This window comes from Ranitomeya imitator, chromosome 3 (genome assembly GCF_032444005.1).
Source record: "Ranitomeya imitator isolate aRanImi1 chromosome 3, aRanImi1.pri, whole genome shotgun sequence".
NCBI classification, from domain to species: domain Eukaryota; kingdom Metazoa; phylum Chordata; class Amphibia; order Anura; family Dendrobatidae; genus Ranitomeya; species Ranitomeya imitator.
In genome coordinates this window covers 622,512,103-622,532,592 of record NC_091284.1, presented here as the reverse complement: position 1 = coordinate 622,532,592, position 20,490 = coordinate 622,512,103, and positions in this window count along the sequence as shown.

The following is a 20,490-nucleotide window of genomic DNA, read 5'->3' as shown; positions in this document are numbered from 1 at the left end:
TATGAAGATTAAGAGATCAAGTTAGTAAAAAAAAACTCTTCCCCTGATGCTGCAAATTGTAGAATTTTTTTCTTTGATTCAAATTGATATATTTTGTGCATTCACCAGATCCATTTCAAAGTATTACAGAATAATGTAACTGTCTTTAATGAGCATTGCAGTAAAATTATACAAATAAATATATGCAATAGAGAATCATAAATAAATCCGATAGTAACTACTGAAAGTACAGCACAAAGGTATTGTCCAGTTCAGATGTCTCACATCTTGTCTGCAGAATTATACAAACTCCATATTTTCCTGAGGATAAAGTCAGGGTTGCAGTGATGTTCATAAATATCAGAGATAAGATCAGAAACCACTGCAGGACAGGCTTCAAAGGTTTACACTGTATATTAATGGTATCATCGCAAGGATAGGTAAAGCTTGCTTGCACAAGTGTCTGATTGCCGAGATTTCCAGTGATCTCAATGACAGGGCTCTGCATTAATTTGATATTAATGACCAATCCTATGGATAGATTTTCAATATGACAAAGCTGATCAAACCTTTTAAATATATTTTAGGATACATAGAAGAATGGAAATGTAACATGAGACTTTTTAGCTTAACTTTTATTTACACATAGGCAACAAGCTTGAACGTTGCAGAGTCCCAGAAAAGGGACAACCAGAAAGCATCAGTGATATGGTCATGATTTAAAGGCATATTTTGTCCCAAATTGATACCCAATGTTAAGCCAAATATAGAGTATGTGGGACGAGCATGTCAAAAAGATTAATTCAGGTAACTTTGAGCCTAATGTGATATGTGCAAGTGTATATGTAATGATATCTAACTCCAACAGGCAGAATTTTATCAGTAAGAAATAGGTAAATCTCTATTGGGGGTATGAAGGATTCTGAAATAAAAAAGGACACATTTTGTGAATAGTCTTAAATTTGACAGTTTTGCATATGCAGCTCCTTTACTGACATATGTCAATGTGTGCTCATGGTTACAGACTACAAACAAACCCTGCGTAGTCTAGTCCTGCCATCATGTGTTGGTTCATGGTACTTTGGGGTACTTTGCTTGTTTTGGCAGTCCCCTAGCCCTTTCTTCGACCATTTTACAGCCCATTTACAGCACCAACGTTTGGGTCCATATTAACTTCTATGGCGTTCAGGTTCAACTTCAGGTGTGATCTTACAAAAAAGCAAACTTTGGACTTAGGCTCAGTCGAACCTGATGGACTTGAGCATCCACAAGCCGGCTCATCCCTACTCTTCACATCTTTATAAAAACAAAATATTACAATTATACAAATTATCTGCAGTCATAAATGATGCAAACGTTGTACAACTTTGTATTGCAATGTTATACATTGTGCAAGGTAGAGACAAATAGGATTGATACTTGAGCCTCAGTATTGGGGGAATATATGAATATACAGTGGGGGAAATAAGTATTTGATCCCTTGCTGATTTTGTAAATTTGCCCGCTGGCAAAGACATGAACAGTCTATAATTTAAAGGTAGGTTCATTTTAAAATTGAGAGATAGAATATCAAAAATAAAATGCAGAAAATCGCATTGTATAAATTATATAAATTTACTAGCTGAAGAGCCCAGCGTTGCCTGGGCGTAGTAAATATCTGTGGTTAGTTATAGCACCTCACTTCTCATTTTCTCCCTTACAACTTTCATTTTCCCCCTCACTCCTCTTATTTTCCCCCTCACTCCTCTCATTCCCCCCTAACACTTGTCATTTCGACCTCACATCTGTCATTTTCCGATCACTCCACTATTTTCCCTCACTCCTCTCATTTTGCACTCACACCTTTTCATTTTTACTTCACACCCCTCATTTTCACCTCACACCTCTCATTTTCCCCTCAGTATATACATGTTTGTCATCTCCCTTATATATAGTATACACCTGTATGTCATCTCCTGTATATAGTATATACCTGTATGTCATCTCCCCTGTAAATAGTATATACCTGCTGTATGTCATCTCCTGTATATTGTACATACCTATGTGTCATCTCCTGTATATAGTATACTCGTATACCTGCATGTCATCTCTTCTGTGTATACTATATACCTGTATGTCACCTCCTCCTATATATAGTATATACCTGTATGTCATCTCCCCTGTATATAGTTTATACCTGCTGTATGTCATCTCTTCGTCTATATACCTATGTGTCCTCTCCTCTTTTATATAGTATATACCTATATTAATAGAATAGAATGTAAGTCCACAAGGGCAGGGTTCTCTCCCCTCTGTACCAGTCTGTCACTGTAAACCTGTTTACTGTAAATGATATATATAACCCTGTATGTAACCCTTTCTCATGTACAGCACCATGGAATTAATGGTGCTATATAAATAATAATAATAATAATAATAATAATAATATGTCATCTCCTCCTGTATATAGTATACATGTGTGTCATCTCCTCCTGTATATAGTATATACCTGTAAGTCATCTCCTCCTGTATATAGTATATACCTGTATACCTGTGTGTCATCTGCTCCTGTATATAGTATATACCTGTGTGTCATCTCCTCCTGTATATAGTATGTACCTGTATGTCATCCCCTCCTGTATATAGTATATACCTGTGTGTCATCTGCTCCTGTATATAGTATATATCTGTGTGTCATCTCCTCCTGTATATAGTATGTACCTGTATGTCATCTCCTCCTGTATATAGTATATATCTGTGTGTCATCTCCTCCTGTATATAGTATGTACCTGTATGTCATCTCCTCCTGTATATAGTATATACCTGTGTGTCATCTCCCCTGTATATAGTATGTACCTGTATGTCTTCTCCCCTGTATATAGTATATACCAGTGTGTCATCTCCTCCTGTATGTAGTATATACCCGTGTGTCATCTCACCTGTATATAGTATATATGTGTGTTATCTCTTCCTGTATATAGTATATACCTGTGTGTCATCTCCTTCTGTATATAGTATATACCTTTGTGTCATCTCCCCTGTATATAGTATGTACCTGTATGTCTTCTCCCCTGTATATAGTATATACCAGTGTGTCATCTCCTCCTGTATGTAGTATACACCTATGTGTCATCTCCCCTGTATATAGTATATATGTGTGTGTTATCTCCATTGTATATAGTGTATACCTGTGTGTCATCTCCTCCTGTATATAGTATATACCTGTGTGTTATCTCTCCTGTATATAGTATATATCTGTGTGTCATCTCCCCTGTATATAGTATATATCTGTGTGTCATCTCCTCCTGTATTAGACCTCGTTCACACGTTATTTGCTCAGTATTTTTACCTCAGTATTTGTAAGCTAAATTGGCAGCCTGATAAATCCCCATTTCCCTGGGTGTGGTGAGTATCCCATGTCGGGGCCCCACCTTGGCAACTGTACGGTATATACTCTTTGGCACCATCGCTCTCACTCTTTAAGTCCCCCTTCTTCACGTCTGGCAGCTGTCAATTTGCCTCCAACACTTTTCCTTTCACTTTTTCCCCATTATGTAGATAGGGGCAAAATTGTTTGGTGAATTGGAACGCGCGGGGTTAAAATTTCGCCTCACAACATAGTCTATGATGCTCTCGGGGTCCAGATGAGTGACTGTGCAAAATTTTGTTGCTGTAGCTGCGACGGTGCAGATGCACATTCAGCTTTATATATTAGATTTGCATTTTACAGTGAGAAATAAGTATTTGATCCCTCTGGCAAACAAGACTTAATACTTGATGGCAAAACCCTGGTTGGCAAGAACAGCAGTCAGACATTTTTTGTAGTTGATGACAAGGTTTGCCCACATGTCAGGAGGAATTTTAGTCGACTCCTCTTTGAAGATCATCTCTAAATCATTAAGAATTTAAGGCTTTCGCTTGCCAACTTGGAGCTTCAACTCACTCCATAAGTTTTCTATGGGATTAAGGTCTGGAGACTGGCTAGGCCACTTCCTGACCTTAAAGTGATACTTTTTGTGCCACTCCTTAGTTGCCTTGGCTCTATGACTTGGATCATTGTCTTGCTAGAAGACCCAGCCATGACCCATTTTTGATGTCTTGGCGGAGGGAAGGAGGTTGTCACTCAAGATTTTACGATACATGGCTCCATCATTCTCCCATTGATGCGGTGAAGTAGTCCTATGCCCTTGGCAGAGAAACAGCCCAAAAATATAATATTTCCACCTCCATGCTTGTCAGTGGGGATGATGTTTTTGGGTCATAGCCAGCATTTATCTTCCTCCAAACACGGTGAGTTAAGTTAATGCAAAATACCTCAATTTTTGTCTTATCTGACCACCTTCTCCCAATCGCTCAAAGAATCATCCAGGTGTTCATTGGCAAACTTCAGATGGGCCTGCACATGTGACTTCTTGAGCATGTTGACCTTGCGTGCACTGCAGGATTTTAAACCTTTACAGCTTAATGTGCTACTAGTGGTTTTCTTGGTGACTGTGGTCCCAGCTGCCTTGAGATCATTAATATGTTTTCCCCTTGCAGTTTTTGGCTAATCTCTCGCCTTCCTTGTGATCTTTAATGCTGTCTTTAATGCAGGTAATGAGTTTATTAGGCGTGTGTAACTGGTCTGTAGGAGCAAGAACCCTTAAGGTATGGTAGGGGATAAAATTCTTATTTCTCACTACAAAATGCAAATAAATTTATATAATTTCTAGAATGTGATTTTCTGAATTTAATTTTTGATATTCTATCTCCCAATGTTAAAATTAACCTACCCTTAAAATTATAGACTGTTCATGTCTTTGTCAGTTGACAAACTTACAAAATCAGCAAGGTATCAAATACTTATTTCTCCCTCTGTAAATGAAAAACGTAGAAAATTTTCATTATTTTTATTAGTTTAGAAATCACATTTAGGCAATTTTCGCCATTGCAAAAATGTCCCTCATTTCTTTTCTACAACGGTTTTTCACCACTTAAGCAATTGCATTCTGCTTTGGTAATTGTGTTTTTTACTGACTTTTCTAATGAGTTGAACCCTTAATTGATTCATTTTGCATCCAGATTTTAAACAATTTTATATGAATTTTTAGTGCAGAAACACTTGGATCCTGCACCTAAAAATGAAATTGCATTTTTACATGCATTTTTTCCAGCTTCTCATAGAAGTCTAAAAAGACAAAAAAATGCACCAAAAATGCACAGATAACCCTTGTTTTTAAAAGGGAATTCCATTCACTTTGTTTAAACTGTTAAATGCAGCAAAGAAAGTGCACCATTTATGTGGGAACATAGGAACTAGTAATGAGTGAGGTCACAGCGGTTGGACCCTCAGCAATAATGCATTTATAACCATCCTATAAATAGGTAATAAATATTACTTATGAGATAACCCTTTTAAGCACTCTAAAGTTTATTAGTGAAAAAATATTCATAGTGTTAAGTGAGGGTAGAATCATAATTGCCATGTTAAAGGATAGCAGCTTTTGGTGTTAAACATCTTGTAAGCATAATTCACAAAACAAATAAGAATATGGTAGAGTGCAAGTAATGTGCTGTGCAGGAACAGAATCACTAACTAAAGAACAATATCATGGGCGATCTACTAAAATGCTTTATTTGCATATTTTCTTGCTGTGGTCCAGCAGTCATTAAAAAAGAATGAATCAGCATTATCCACTATCACATTTGGACCAATCCAGTAATTAATTTTCAATGTCCTCTTACTCTCTGTTGTGTAGCCCTGATTTCATCATCAGTATTTGCTATTGTTTTATTGTAAGTGTCATATTAATGAATTCTCTCATTTTACCAATATTTAATATGTATGAAAGATAGATAATTTGATGAAGTACAGTGGTAGAAATAAGTATTTGATCTCTTGCTGATTTTGTAAGTTTGTCCACTGACAATAGTGGGTAGGATAGTGAGAGATAGAATATCAAAAATAAAATTCAGAAAATCACTGTCGTGATCCAGTTCTGAGATTATGTTCAGCTCTCTTGTTTCTGGACTGGTCATGTGGGAGTTAATCCTCTCTGCCTCACCCTGGAGCTGGCTGAGCTATTTAAGTCCTCTGCAGCCATTGGGCCAGTGTCAGCTATAGTTCATGCTGCACGGTTTGAGCCCCTGACCTGATCCCTGTTATTGTGTTCCTGTTTGCCTCAGACTGCCTACACCCGTTTATGACTTGTTCTGACCTCTGGCCTGTACCCCGACTCCGTCTCCGTCTCACGTTTTGGTTACCACGTTCCCGGTAGGTTCTGACGTCTTGCTTGTCCCCGACGATTGTCTGCTCGCCCCTTCTGTACCGCGCTGCTATCTCCGTGTATGACCTTGGCTTGTTTCATGTCCCTTTCATTACCTGTGACACCTGTGTTGTTGCTCAGTGTAGCTGTGCTGTGTGTGCAGCCTCCTTTCCTTATCCAGCACCCCCTGGTGGAGATTGCTCTATACTGCACTGCAGCAGCACATTACAATCACATTGTATAAATTATACAAATTTATTTTTATTTTACAGTGAGAAATAGGTATGTTATCCCCTATCAAACATTAAGTGTTCTGGCTCCTACAGACCAGTTAGACGCTGATAATCAACTCGTTTCCTGCATAAAAGACAGCTGTATTACATAGTCACCTTTACAAAAGACTCCTGTCCACAAACTCAATTAATCAGTCAGATTCTAACCTCTCAACATGGCACAAAGCTGGAATGGGCTACAAAACTATAAGTAAGATGCTGGGTGAGGAGACAACTGTTGGTGCAATAGTAAGAAATTGGAAGAAATACAAAATTACTGTCAATTGACATCGATCTGAGGTACCATGCAAAATCTCACCTCATGGGGTATCCTTAATCATGAGGAAGGTGAGAGATCAACCTAAAACTACACGGGGGAGAACTTGTCAATAATCTCAAAGCAGCTGGGACCACAGTCACGAAGAAACTATTGGTAACACATCACGCCATACAGGTTTAAAATCCTGCAGTGCCCGCAAGGTCCTCCTGCTCAAGAAGGCACATGTACAGGCCCATCTGAAGTTTTCCAATGAACACCTGAATGATTCTGTGAGTGATTGTGAGAAGGTGCTGTGGCCAGATAAGACAAAAATTGGGGGCTTTTGCATTAACTCAACTCGCCAAGTTTAGAGGAAAAGAAATGCTGCTTATGATACATAGAACACCGATCCCACTGCCAAGCATGGTGGTGCAAACATTATATCTTGGAGGTGTGTCTGTGCTAAGGGCACAGGACTACTTCACCACATTTCAACCCACCCTTAAAATTATAGACTGTTCATGTCTTTGTCAGTGGGCAAACTTTCAAACTCAGCAAGGGATCAAATACTTATTTCCCTCACTGTATATCTTTATTATTTTTTATGTATCTATCTACATCATTGTTTTTCAAACTCCATTCCACATGGTCCCCTAACAGGTCATGTTTTCAAGATTTTAGTAGTGTTGCACAGGTAAGAGAACCTGTGGCGAATTTCTGATGCCGTGATTCCATCACATGTGCAATATTAGGGAAATCCTGAACACATGAAGATGTTTAAGGCCATGAGGTCTGGAGTTTAGGAAACAATGATTTACATACTGATGCCAGGATAATGTTGGTGCAATAGCTCAGACAAAGTTATTTTCCCAAGTCAGTCTAGTCTTTTTGTTTTGCTGCTGCTGCTAGGTCCTGGACTATAAAGTGTTAATGAGTACAGTGTACACTGTGTGTGAGGATTTTCTAAGGGAATTTGAAGAAAATAGAGACAAATTTAATTAGTGAATAGAATTCACCTGCCTAAAAAATAATGTTGAGTAGAAAAAATTCATCCTTGTCTGAGATAGTGCACTCTAGACAGCTCTCTCAGGTTCAGACATGTCATGGAGATGGAAGTAGGATGTTGACACTATGGTGAATGCTAGTTCCAAATCACTGGCAAAATGCAATGCATTAGTAGGGTAATAGACAGACATGAGTTGTAGGGAGATGCAGCACTGTGGAGGATGTTGTAGGTGAGTTTCATAAGGTTTCATTCTATTCTATAGTGGAAAAGCAACCAGTAAAGCGATTAGAAAAGGGTGTAGGCATTCATGTAGCAACTGGACAGAAATGTGAGCCTAGCTGCTGCCTTCAGAATTGATTGGAGGGAAAAGACTTCAGTAAAGGAAAACCAATTACTAATGGGTTGCAATTGTCAATACAAGAGGGAAGCAGAGCAAAAAAAAATATCTGTACATAGTGCTAGAGGCCGGGACTTCCCTGTTGGATGGGATGTATCGCAGGCACTGTTTGTTGCTCTGGTCTCCCATTCAGGTCCAGCCACTGTGTCTGCTGCTTAGTGCAGACATTGGTCCTAGCATCTTGCTCAGGCTCCTGTTATAGATGTAATAATTTTTGGCTCTCCAGCTAAAGTCTATGGTAACCAGTGGTATACAGAGGCAGCACACTGTGATTTGGTGCCTTGTCATTGGTGCTCGGATGCTTTCTGCTCTGGTGATGTGGCAGCTTCGGATTGGCCTACAGGCGACACCCCATCCCTCTGGGCATGAGTGTTTCAGGTGGAGCCTGGCACATAAAGGGCTTTCAGCGAAGCACGCGGGCATGCTAGTGTCACTTACGTTTGGTGTGTTTGTTAGTGGATTAGCTACCGCTTTGTTTCTGCTTTTTATGTGTTTTGCATTGTATCAGCTACCAGTGGGACGTCAGCGATCTGTGTCAGCTTATGTTCAGGGCTGGCACTGTGCCATTAGAATTCTGGCACCTCCGGAGAGGTGATTGGCTGTGTGAGTTCAGGGCTGGCATCAAACCATTAGAATTCCGGCTCTTCCAGAGAGGAGGTTTGCTGCATGTTCTTGCTGACTGTGAGTTTTTGCTATCTGTTTCTGCCCCGTGTGTTTGTTATACTTCCCTGTGGGGTTAACAGGGTATTGCACCACAGAGCAAGTAGTATCTGGGTTGGGTTTTCTGTGTTCCATTCACACTGCGTGGAGTTAACTCAGTATGTTTGCTTATATCTTTGCTTATACTAGCAGCAGTTGAAAGGATGGTGGACTCAGGTTTGCGATTGCACCTTATTTGTTATTTATTTTTATTTTGTGCAATCTGCCAACCCTAACACCTAGTTTGGAAAAGTCTTATTTTGTAAATGTTTTGAGGTGCAGATTACATCAAAATTCAAGTAACTTGGTATAGAAAGGTAAGAAAAGCTATGAGTCAAACAATACAAGACTGCAGTCATACTGTCTCAAAGTTATTGATGTATTATATACTGAAAGTCACAAAATGGTGGAAACACAAAAGGTTTTTTAAAAATGATGTTTTAAATTAGCAGAAGATATAATGTTGGAGAAAACAGACAATCACTAAGGTATTATACTTGTGCAGAGATAATTTCAAAGGAACATGTAATTGTTTTTCTTCAGCATAAATATAGTACCAAAAGCCAAAAATAATGTTTTTTTTTTGTTCAACATGGATATGTCAAGGGAAATAAGGAATGAGACTAGAAGTGATCTAAAAGCACCAGCAAAAAGAAAAAGAGAAGCTTGTAGAGCTTGAAAATTAGACATGCAGTGAGTAGTGTTGAGCATTCCGATACCGCAAGTATCGGGTATCGGCCGATACTTGCGGTATCGGAATTCCGATACCGAGATCCGATATTTTTGTGATATCGGGTATCGGTATCGGAAGTGTAAAATAAAGAATTAAAATAAAAAATATTGTTATATTCACCTCTCCGGCGGCCCCTGGACATCAGCGGGAGGATCCAGCGTCCGGCACGGCTTCTTTCTTCAAAATGCGCGCCTTCAGGACCTGTGGAATGACGTCCCGGCTTCTGATTGGTCGCGTGCCGCCCATGTGACCGCCACGCGACCAATCAGAAGCCGCGACGTCATTCCTCAGCTAAAGTCCTAGAATGAGCGCCTTCTAGGACCTGAGGAATGACGTCGCGGCTTCTGATTGGTCGCGTGGCGGTCACATGGGCGGCACGCGACCAATCAGAAGCCGGGACGTCATTCCACAGGTCCTGAAGGCGCGCATTTTGAAGAAAGAAGCCGTGCCGGACGCCGGATCCTCCCGCTGATGTCCAGGGGCCGCCGGAGAGGTGAATATAACAATATTTTTTATTTTAATTCTTTATTTTACACTTTAATATGGATCCCAGGGCCTGAAGGAGAGTTTCCTCTCCTTCAGACCCTGGGATCCATGAGGATACATTCCGATACTTGATGTCCCATTGACTTGTATTGGTATCGGATATCGGTATCGGCGATATCCGATATTTTTCGGGTATCGGCCGATACTATCCGATACCGATACTTTCAAGTATCGGACGGTATCGCTCAACACTAGCAGTGAGCAATCAGAAAAGTAGTGGGTAAGCCAAGAGACAGCAGATAGTCAGATCTGGGAGTTTCTCTGTCATGAAACCAAAATGTCAATGTTTTGTTTAATGCCACTTAACTAGCATGTTTGCTTTTTTGACATGGTACTCCTTTATGCTGTAAAAATAATTATTTATCAACAAATTGCTGCTGAATTGTTGGAAAAAGTTGCTCAATAAGGATATTTAAATACCATCTTTTATTCATGGCAGTGTTCTTCAGTAAAATTGTGAGTAAATCCATTCCATTAGAGGAAAGAGACCTTAAACCCTTTCTGACCTCGGACATTGTATCAATACAATACAATGTCCGAGGTCAGATCCCCTGCTTTGATGTGGGCTTCGGCGGTGAGCCCACATCAAAGCCGCAAAGCAGCTGTTTTGAACAACTGACATGTGCATGCAATAGTGGCGAGTGGAATCGCAATCCACCCACCGCTATTAACTAGTTAAATGCCGCTGTCAAACGCTGACAGCAGCATTTAACTACCGCTTTCGTCCGAGTGGCCGGAAATGTGCTCATCGCCGACTCCCGTCACATGATAGGGGTCAGCGATGCATCAGGATAGTAGCCATAGAGGTCCTTGAGACCTCTATGGTTAATGATGCAGGCTTGCTGTGAGCGACACCCTGTGGTCGACGCTCATAGCAAGCCTGTAATTAAGCTACATACGTAAGAGCGATCTGATGATCGCTGCTATGTAGCAGAGCCAATCAGGCTATGCCAGCTTCTAGCCTCCCATGGAGGCTATTGAAGCATGGCAAAAGTAAAAAAAGTTTAAAAAAATATAAAATAAATTAAAAAAATAAAAGTTTATGGCTTTTTTGCTTCATTCCGACTCACATGTGTCTGTTAGCTTTTAAATAATAAAGAGATTTTGTATTTTTTTTAATTAACCTGGACGTAAGTATCATCTTTTCTGTGGTGGTGTTGTTTACAACATTGATGATAGGTCACATTGTCCTTCGCATCTTTGGATATTTAGCGTTATTACTAGGACTGCACATACAATGCGGATACGCTTTATAAGCTTTTATTTAGATAAAAAGTAACCTAGACATGTTTGGTGTCTATGAACTTGTAATGATCTGGACAATCATCATGGCAGGTCAGTTTTAGCATTTATTGAAGCTAGCAAAAAAGCCAAGCAAAAAACACGCATGGGATTGTACTTTTTTTGCAATTTCACCGCACTTGGAATTTTTTTCCAATTTTCTAGTAGACAACATGGTAAAACCAATGATGTCGTTCAAAAGAACAACTCATCCCACAAAAAATATAACCTCACATGGCCATATTGATGGAAAAATAAAAAAGTTATGGCTCTGGGAAGGAGGGGAGCGAAATTTGAGACTTGGTTAGACACATAAAAAGGTGAGTCACTAGAGTTTAAGGTACATCCAATGTGGTCACTTTGTTGCTGGTGGATGGCTTATACACATTGGTTTAAGCAAAAAGTTTACTAAGTACTCAATGAATTTTTATCTGTGAAGCAATAGTAAAATGTATGTATTTATTAATTGCAGAGTGCTGACACCTGATGTCACCAGTTAATTCTTCTGTTTTTCATTAGGTCTATGATATCACCTGAGTAAAACCTGACTAGCTGAATTCTTCTCACCTCTATGTAGAGATAAGAAGTCTATTTTCCCTGTACGAGTCATGAGACACTGCAAAAGTCCCTGGCAGAGGGGAGGAGCGAGCAGCTGAGTCAGGAGTAAAAGAGGGGAATAATTTATGTAGGGAAAAGAGACATCCTATGTCTACAAAGAGCAGAAAAATACAGAATTATTCACTGGTAAATTGAGCAATTGTAAGTACACAGTGCTGTATAATATGATGATTAAGAGGACAAAAACTTTTATGGGGGTGTTTTTTTTAAATCATGGAGGCCATACTACATGAAGTAATTTTTCAAATGGGATGTATTCATTTTTGCCTCAACTAATTTGATTAAAACTGAAGGTTTTGTAATGAATGTTATATAATTAACCATACCCTCATGCTATACATTTAAAAAAAAGTTCTATGAAACTCAGTCTTGTTAAAATATTAGATTTGTCTTTCTTCTACTCAGCGAGATATTGAGAAATTGATTAAATCTTACTTTTCAAAGTGGGTGTGCAGAGCACTTTACTGTATATGTATCTAGCATTTTCACAGCATAGACAATTGCCTTCAGAAGACCCCAGCATCTGAAACAACTGATACTGGAAGCCTGTGCTAGCATTTCTTCTGCAGTGTTGCTATCAAAGTGGGAGAACAGGGTTGCATTGATAATCAAACACAATAGGCATCACTTTGAACACATTTTGTAAGTGGTCATAAACTTGTAAATAACTCAAGACAGAATAAAGTTAATTTAAAACCAAGCACACCATAGTTTTTCTTGTGAAATTCTCAATAAGTTTGATGTGTGACATGACCCTTTTCCCATTGGAAAAAATAAAGTTGGATCTAAAATTGCTGGCTTCAAAATGGCCACCATGGTCACAACCCATCTTGAAAAGTTTTCCCCCTCCCATATACTAATGTGCCACAGACAGGAAGTTGATATCACCAATCATTCCCATTTTATTTAGGTGTATCCATATAATTGGCGCACCCTGTATATATGGAAGGAACAACAGGAACATGAAGCGCCATGGCAAGACAAGCCGCTGCATGGGATGTAGCATCGACATATAATAGAGGTGGCTGTCATGGAGAAATTCTACCAATGGCTGGAGAAGCCGGACTCTGAGACAGCACAGAGGCACTAATCATAGCGGTACAAGAGAAAGCACTAAGTACCAGATACATGGTAGCAGGAATCTACAACACAAGCCAAGACCCAAGGTGCAGACTATGCAGAGAAACCTCAGAAACAGTCCAACACATAGTGGTAGGGTGCAAAATGCAAGCAGGAACAGGATATACCGAATACCACAACCAAGTAGCGGGAATTGTATACAGAATCATTTGCGCAGCATACGGGCTAAGTCCCCCTAAGTCCAGGTGGGAGACCCCAGAGAAAGTGGTGGAGAATAAAAGGGCTAACATCCCATGGGATTTCTAGACCCAGACAGAAAAGCAGCTGTTGGCTAACCAACCAGACATTGTGATAGTAGAGAAAGATCAGAAGACAGCAATGATAATAGATGTGGCAGTGCCAAGTGACAGCAACATCAGAAAGAAGGAAAATGAGAACCTGGAGAAATACCAGGGCCTCAAAGGAGAACAGGAGAAGACGTGGAAGATGAGGGAAACTGTGATTCCAGGGGTGATAGGAGCACTTGGAGCAGTGACCCCTAAAGTTGGGAAAATGGTTACAACAGATCCCAGGAGCAACATCTGAACTCTCTGTGCAGAAAAGTGCAAAATACTGGGAACAAGTAAAATCTTGCGCAGAACTCTCAAACTCCCAGGCCTCTGGTAGAGGACACGAGAATGAGAAAGGACAACAAAGACCACCCCCAGTGGTAATTATTATTATTTATTTATTATTTATATACAGTTAGGGCCAGAAATATTTGGACAGTGACACAATTTTCGCGAGTTGGGCTCTGCATGCCACCACATTGGATTTGAAATGAAACCTCAACAACAGAATTCAAGTGCAGATTGTAACGTTTAATTTGAAGGGTTGAACAAAAATATCTGATAGAAAATATAGGAATTGTACACATTTCTTTACAAACACTCCACATTTTAGGAGGTCAAAAGTAATTGGACAAATAAACATAACCCAAACAAAATATTTTTATTTTCAATATTTTGTTGCAAATCCTTTGGAGGCAATCACTGCCTTAAGTCTGTAACCCATGGACATCACCAAACGCTGGGTTTCCTCCTTCTTAATGCTTTGCCAGGCCTTTACAGCCGCAGCCTTCAGGTCTTGCTTGTTTGTGGGTCTTTCCGTCTTAAGTCTGGATTTGAGCAAGTGAAATGCATGCTCAATTGGGTTTAGATCTGGAGATTGACTTGGCCATTGCAGAATGTTCCACTTTTTGGCACTCATGAACTCCTGGGTAGCTTTGGCTGTATGCTTGGGGTCATTGTCCATCTGTACTATGAAGCGCCGTCCAATCAACTTTGCAGCATTTGGCTGAATCTGGGCTGAAAGTATATCCCGGTACACTTCAGAATTCATCCGGCTACTCTTGTCTGCTCTTATGTCATCAGTAAACACAAGTGACCCAATGCCATTGAAAGCCATGCATGCCCATGCCATCATGTTGCCTCCACCATGTTTTACAGAGGATGTGGTGTGCCTTGGATCATGTGCCGTTCCCTTTCTTCTCCAAACTTTTTTCTTCCCATCATTCTGGTACAGGTTGATCTTTGTCTCATCTGTCCATAGAATACTTTTCCAGAACTGAGCTGGCTTCTTGAGGTGTTTTTCAGCAAATTTAACTCTGGCCTGTCTATTTTTGGTATTGATGAATGGTTTGCATCTAGATGTGAACCCTTTGTATTTACTGTCATGGAGTCTTCTCTTTACTGTTGACTTAGAGACAGATACACCTACTTCACTGAGAGTGTTCTGGACTTCAGTTGATGTTGTGAACGGGTTCTTCTTCACCAAATTAAGTATGCGGCGATCATCCACCACTGTTGTCATCCGTGGACGCCCAGGCCTTTTTGAGTTCCCAAGCTCACCAGTCAATTCCTTTTTTCTCAGAATGTACCCAACTGTTGATTTTGCTACTCCAAGCATGTCTGCTATCTCTCTGATGGATTTTTTCTTTTTTTTCAGCCTCAGGATGTTCTGCTTCACCTCAATTGAGAGTTCCTTTGACCGCATGTTGTCTGCTCACAGCAACAGCTTCCAAATGCAAAACCACACACCTGGAATCCACCTCTGACCTTTTAACTACTTCATTGATTACAGGTTAACGAGGGAGACGCCTTCAGAGTTAATTGCAGCCCTTAGAGTCCATTGTCCAATTACTTTTGGTCCCTTGAAAAAGAGGACGCTATGCATTACAGAGCTATGATTCCTAAACCCTTTCTCCGATTTGGATGTGGAAACTATCATATTGCAGCTGGGAGTGTGCACTTTCAGCCCATATGATATATATAATTGTATTTCTGAACATGTTTTTGTAAACAGCTAAAATAACAAAACTTGTGTCACTGTCCAAATATTTCTGGCCCTAACTGTATGTTGGTTGCCACTGGATTAAAAAAAACAAATATAAATTTACCAGATGGTAACCCGATTCTAACGCATCGGGTATTCTAGAATATGTATGCGTAGTGTATAGGACAGCCCACGTAGTATATTGCACAGCCCACACAGTTCATTGCACAGTCCACGCAGTACATTGCGCAGGCCATGCAGTACATTGCGCAGCCCACATAGTAAATTGCACAGCCTATGTAGTATATTGCGCAGCCCACGTAGTATATTGCGCAGCCCACGTAGGATATTGCACAGCCCGCGTAGTATATTGCGATGCCCATGTAGTATATTGCGCAGACCACATTGTATATTGTGCAGCCCACGTTGTATATTGCGCAGCCCACGTAGTATATTGGGTAGCCCACGTAGTATATTGCGCAGCCCACGTTGTATATTGCGCAGCCCACGTTGTATATTGCGCAGCCCACGTAGTATATTGCGCAGCCCATGTAGTATATTTCGCAGCCCACATTGTATATTGTGCAGCCCACGTAGTATATTGCGCAGCCCACGTTGTATATTGCGCAGCCCACGTTGTATATTGCGCAGCTCACGTAGTATATTGCCCAGCCCATGTAGTATTTGCCCAGCCCACATAGTATATTGCCCAGCCCACGTAATATATTGCGCAGCCCACGCAGTCTATAGCAATGTGGGCACCATATCCCTGTTAAAAATAGAATTAAAATAAAAAATAGTTATATACTCACCCTCTGTTGGCCCCGGATCGAAGCGGTTACCGACGCTCCTCGCGCGCTCCGGTTTGAAGAGTGCATTGCGGTCTCGTGAGATGATGACGTAGCGGTCTCACGAGACCGCAAGTCATCATCTCGCGAGACCGCAATTCATGGAGCGGTCACCGGGGCGTCGCGAGAAGCGTAAGTAACCGCTTTGATCCGGGGGCCAACAGAGGGTGAGTATATAACTATTTTTAATTTTTTTTATTATTTTTAACATTAGTTCTTTTTACTATTCATGCTGCATAGGCAGCATGAATATAAAAAAGTTATTCACACAGGGTTAATAGCAGCGTTAACCGAGTGCGTAACACTGCAGTCAACGCTGCCATTAACCCTGTGTGAGTGCTGACTGGAGGTGAATATGCGGGCGCCGGGCACTGACTGCGGGGAGGAAGGAGCGGCCATTTTCTTCCGGACTGTGCCCGTCGCTGATTGGTCATGGCTGTTTTGCCACAACCAATCAGCGACTTGGATTACCATGACAGACAGAGGCCGCGACCAATGAATATCCATGACAGAAAGACAGACAGACAGAAAGACAGACAGACAGACGGAAGTGACCCTTAGACAATTATATATATAGATATTTGTATTTTTGACCCAGTGACAACTAGTATTTTTCTACTGTACTTAAATATTATTTTTCCAAGTGCTTTCCTTTTTTTCACCAGCCACCTAGCATATATAAGGTAGTATGAACATACATTTATGTCTGCAGGTTTTTCAGTTCCTTTGCACGCAATCCTGCATTCCTATTTGGCTGTCATTTCCACAGGGAAAAAACACAGAATGGCCTAATTAGTGCAAAACAGGGATAAATGGGCATGCAGTCCTACATTGTGACAATTTGTCCTAACATGAATATGAAGAACTGGGAAATCAGAGGGGAGAAAAGAACATTCATCTTTGCTGAAACACATGCAGCAAGGTGCTGTAGAAATTAATTGTTTTACAGGACTAGGTGACTGACCTCATTAAAAACTCCAGTAGCAAACTACTTTGCTGGATTTTACTGATCTGTGTCTGCTGCCCTGTGATAGCACATCCCTTGTTGGTAAATTTAACAGAGACCTTTTGAAATTGAAGCAATGCGATTTCACTCGTCATTTTTCAAGGCCCAGCAGGGATTCATTGTCATTAGTTTTAACATTTGGAATTAAAAGAACTATAAATTATTGCATACCTGGTAAAGCTAGTGCTTTTATTTTCTAATTTGCAATCCCAGCATATCAATGTTAGTTCATACACTGGGCTGTGTAAACTCTTAGAATGGAACTCTGGGCATTTCACCAATCATGCAGAACAAGATTGGAATTATATGTAGAACAATAGGAAACCATCATCTTTGTTTCCAAGAATGAACAATACAGCAAGGACCTTACAGAGCAGCTATACAGAGGTGGCATTGCAGGTGTTGCCTGGAAATTAAAAAGCAGTATATTATTATAGGGGCACATATGGAAGTTAAATCCTCTCCAACTTTCTAAATGTTCTACTGCAGTGGACAAGGTAAATATTTTGAATCATAAAATTCTACCAAAAAACATCACTCTGTGCTAATAACTCATTTATCAACACTCTGTAACTGCACAATCTTGATACATTGGAACATGAGACTGACACTCGGTGATGCAACAAGGTCCAATATATATATTATTATTATTATTATTATAATACATTTTTATAGCGCCATTTATTCCATGGCGCTTTACATGTGAATACGAGGCAAATATAGACAAATACATTAAACATGAGCAGATAACAGGCACACGGTACATAAGGAGGGAGGACCCTGCCCGCGAGGGCTCACAGTCTGCAAGGGATGGGTGATGAAACACTAGGAGAGGGTAGGGCAGGTTGCGCGGCGGTTCATATATATATATACAGTGGGGCAAAAAAGTATTTAGTCAGTCAGCAATAGTGCAAGTTCCACCACTTAAAAAGATGAGAGGCGTCTGTAATTTACATCATAGCAGGACATGGGTCACAAGGGCCCGAAAAAACGACCTTAAAGTCCATGTAATACAAAATGTAAATAATCTTTATTAATTGTTAAAACATAATAATGGAACAAACATGGGACAGGTAAGGAAAAAGATACAACCTGGTGCACAGGGACGCTTTACGTTCTATTTAGAGGTAACTTATTGTCCTTAGCCTGTGTCTTTTTTTATGTCTTAGCGCCATGTATTTGGTATATACAGGGTTTCGATGGTTATATTCCCTTTACACTACGAAACTGTGTCCCTGTATATAGTCGGCGTTGCTATTATCTCGTACCATCTGACATTTGGCTCGGATTTACTATAATACTTTAACGTCTTGTATATTTGTATGGCTCCATCCCGGTCCCGTGTGCCTTTATAACATCTTAGCCGGTGCAGCGTCCCTGTGCACCAGGTTGTATCTTTTTCCTTACCTGTCCCATGTTTGTTCCATTATTATGCTTTAACAATTAATAAAGATTATTTACATTTTGTATTACATGGACTTTAAGGTCGTTTTTTCGGGCCCTTGTGACCCATGTCCTGGTATCTTCTGTTAGCAACTAGTCCGTCTATTCAGTCCTTTTTTGGTCAGCAATTGACAGTTTGTATGATGCTGTATTTTGTTGTGCTTCTGTTTAATAATTTACATCATAGGTAGACCTCAACTATGGGAGACAAACTGAGAAAAAAAAATCCAGAAAATCACATTGTCTGTTTTTTTAACATTTTATTTGCATATTATGGTGGAAAATAAGTATTTGGTCAAAAACAAAATTTCATCTCAATACTTTGTAATATATCCTTTGTTGGCAATGACAGAGGTCAAACGTTTTCTGTAAGTCTTCACAAGGTTGCCACACACTGTTGTTGGTATGTTGGCCCATTCCTCCATGCAGATCTCCTCTAGAGCAGTGATTTTTTTGGCTTTTCGCTTGGCAACACGGACTTTCAACTCCCTCCAAAGGTTTTCTATAGGGTTGAGATCTGGAGACTGGCTAGGCCACTCCAGGACCTTGAAATGCTTCTTACGAAGCCACTCCTTTGTTGCCCTGGCGGTGTGCTTTGGATCATTGTCATGTTGAAAGACCCAGCCACGTTTCATCTTCAATGCCCTTGCTGATGGAAGGAGGTTTGCACTCAAAATCTCACGATACATGGCCCCTTTCATTCTTTCATGTACCCGGATCAGTCGTCCTGGCCCCTTTGCAGAGAAACAGCCCCAAAGCATGATGTTTCCACCACCATGCTTTACAGTAGGTATGGTGTTTGATGGATGCAACTTAGTATTCTTTTTCCTCCAAACACGACAAGTTGTGTTTCTACCAAACAGTTCCAGTTTGGTTTCATCAGACCATAGGACATTCTCCCAAAACTCCTCTGGATCATCCAAATGCTCTCTAGCAAACTTCAGACGGGCCCGGACATGTACTGGCTTAAGCAGTGGGACACGTCTGGCACTGCAGGATCTGAGTCCATGGTGGCATAGTGTGTTACTTATGGTAGGCCTTGTTACATTGGTCCCAGCTCTCTGCAGTTCATTCACTAGGTCCCCCCGCGTGGTTCTGGGATTTTTGCTCACCGTTCTTGTGATCATTCTGACCCCACGGGGTGGGATTTTGCGTGGAGCCCCGGATCAAGGGAGATTATCAGTGGTCTTGTATGTCTTCCATTTTTTAATTATTGCTCCCACTGTTGATTTCTTCACTCCAAGCTAGTTGGCTATTGCAGATTCAGTCTTCCCAGCCTGGTGCAGGGCTACAACTTTGTTTCTGGTGTCCTTTGACAGCTCTTTGGTCTTCACCATAGTGGAGTTTGGAGTCAGACTGTTTGAGGGTGTGCACAGGTGTCTTTTTATACTGATAACTAGTTTAAACAGGTGCCATTACTACAGGTAATGAGTGGAGGAAAGAGGAGACTCTTAAAGAAGAAGTTACAGGTCTGTGAGAGCCAGAAATCTTGATTGTTTGTTTCTGACCAAATACTTATTTTCCACCATAATATGCAAATAAAATGTTAAAAAAACAGACAATGTGATTTTCTGGATTTTTTTTTCTCAGTTTGTCTCCCATAGTTGAGGTCTACCTATGATGCAAATTACAGACGCCTCTCATCTTTTTAAGTGGTGGAACTTGCACTATTGCTGACTGACTAAATACTTTTTTGCGCCACTGTATATATATATATATATATATATATGTATGTACATATATATACATATATCTTCTATATATATATAAATATATATATATTTAT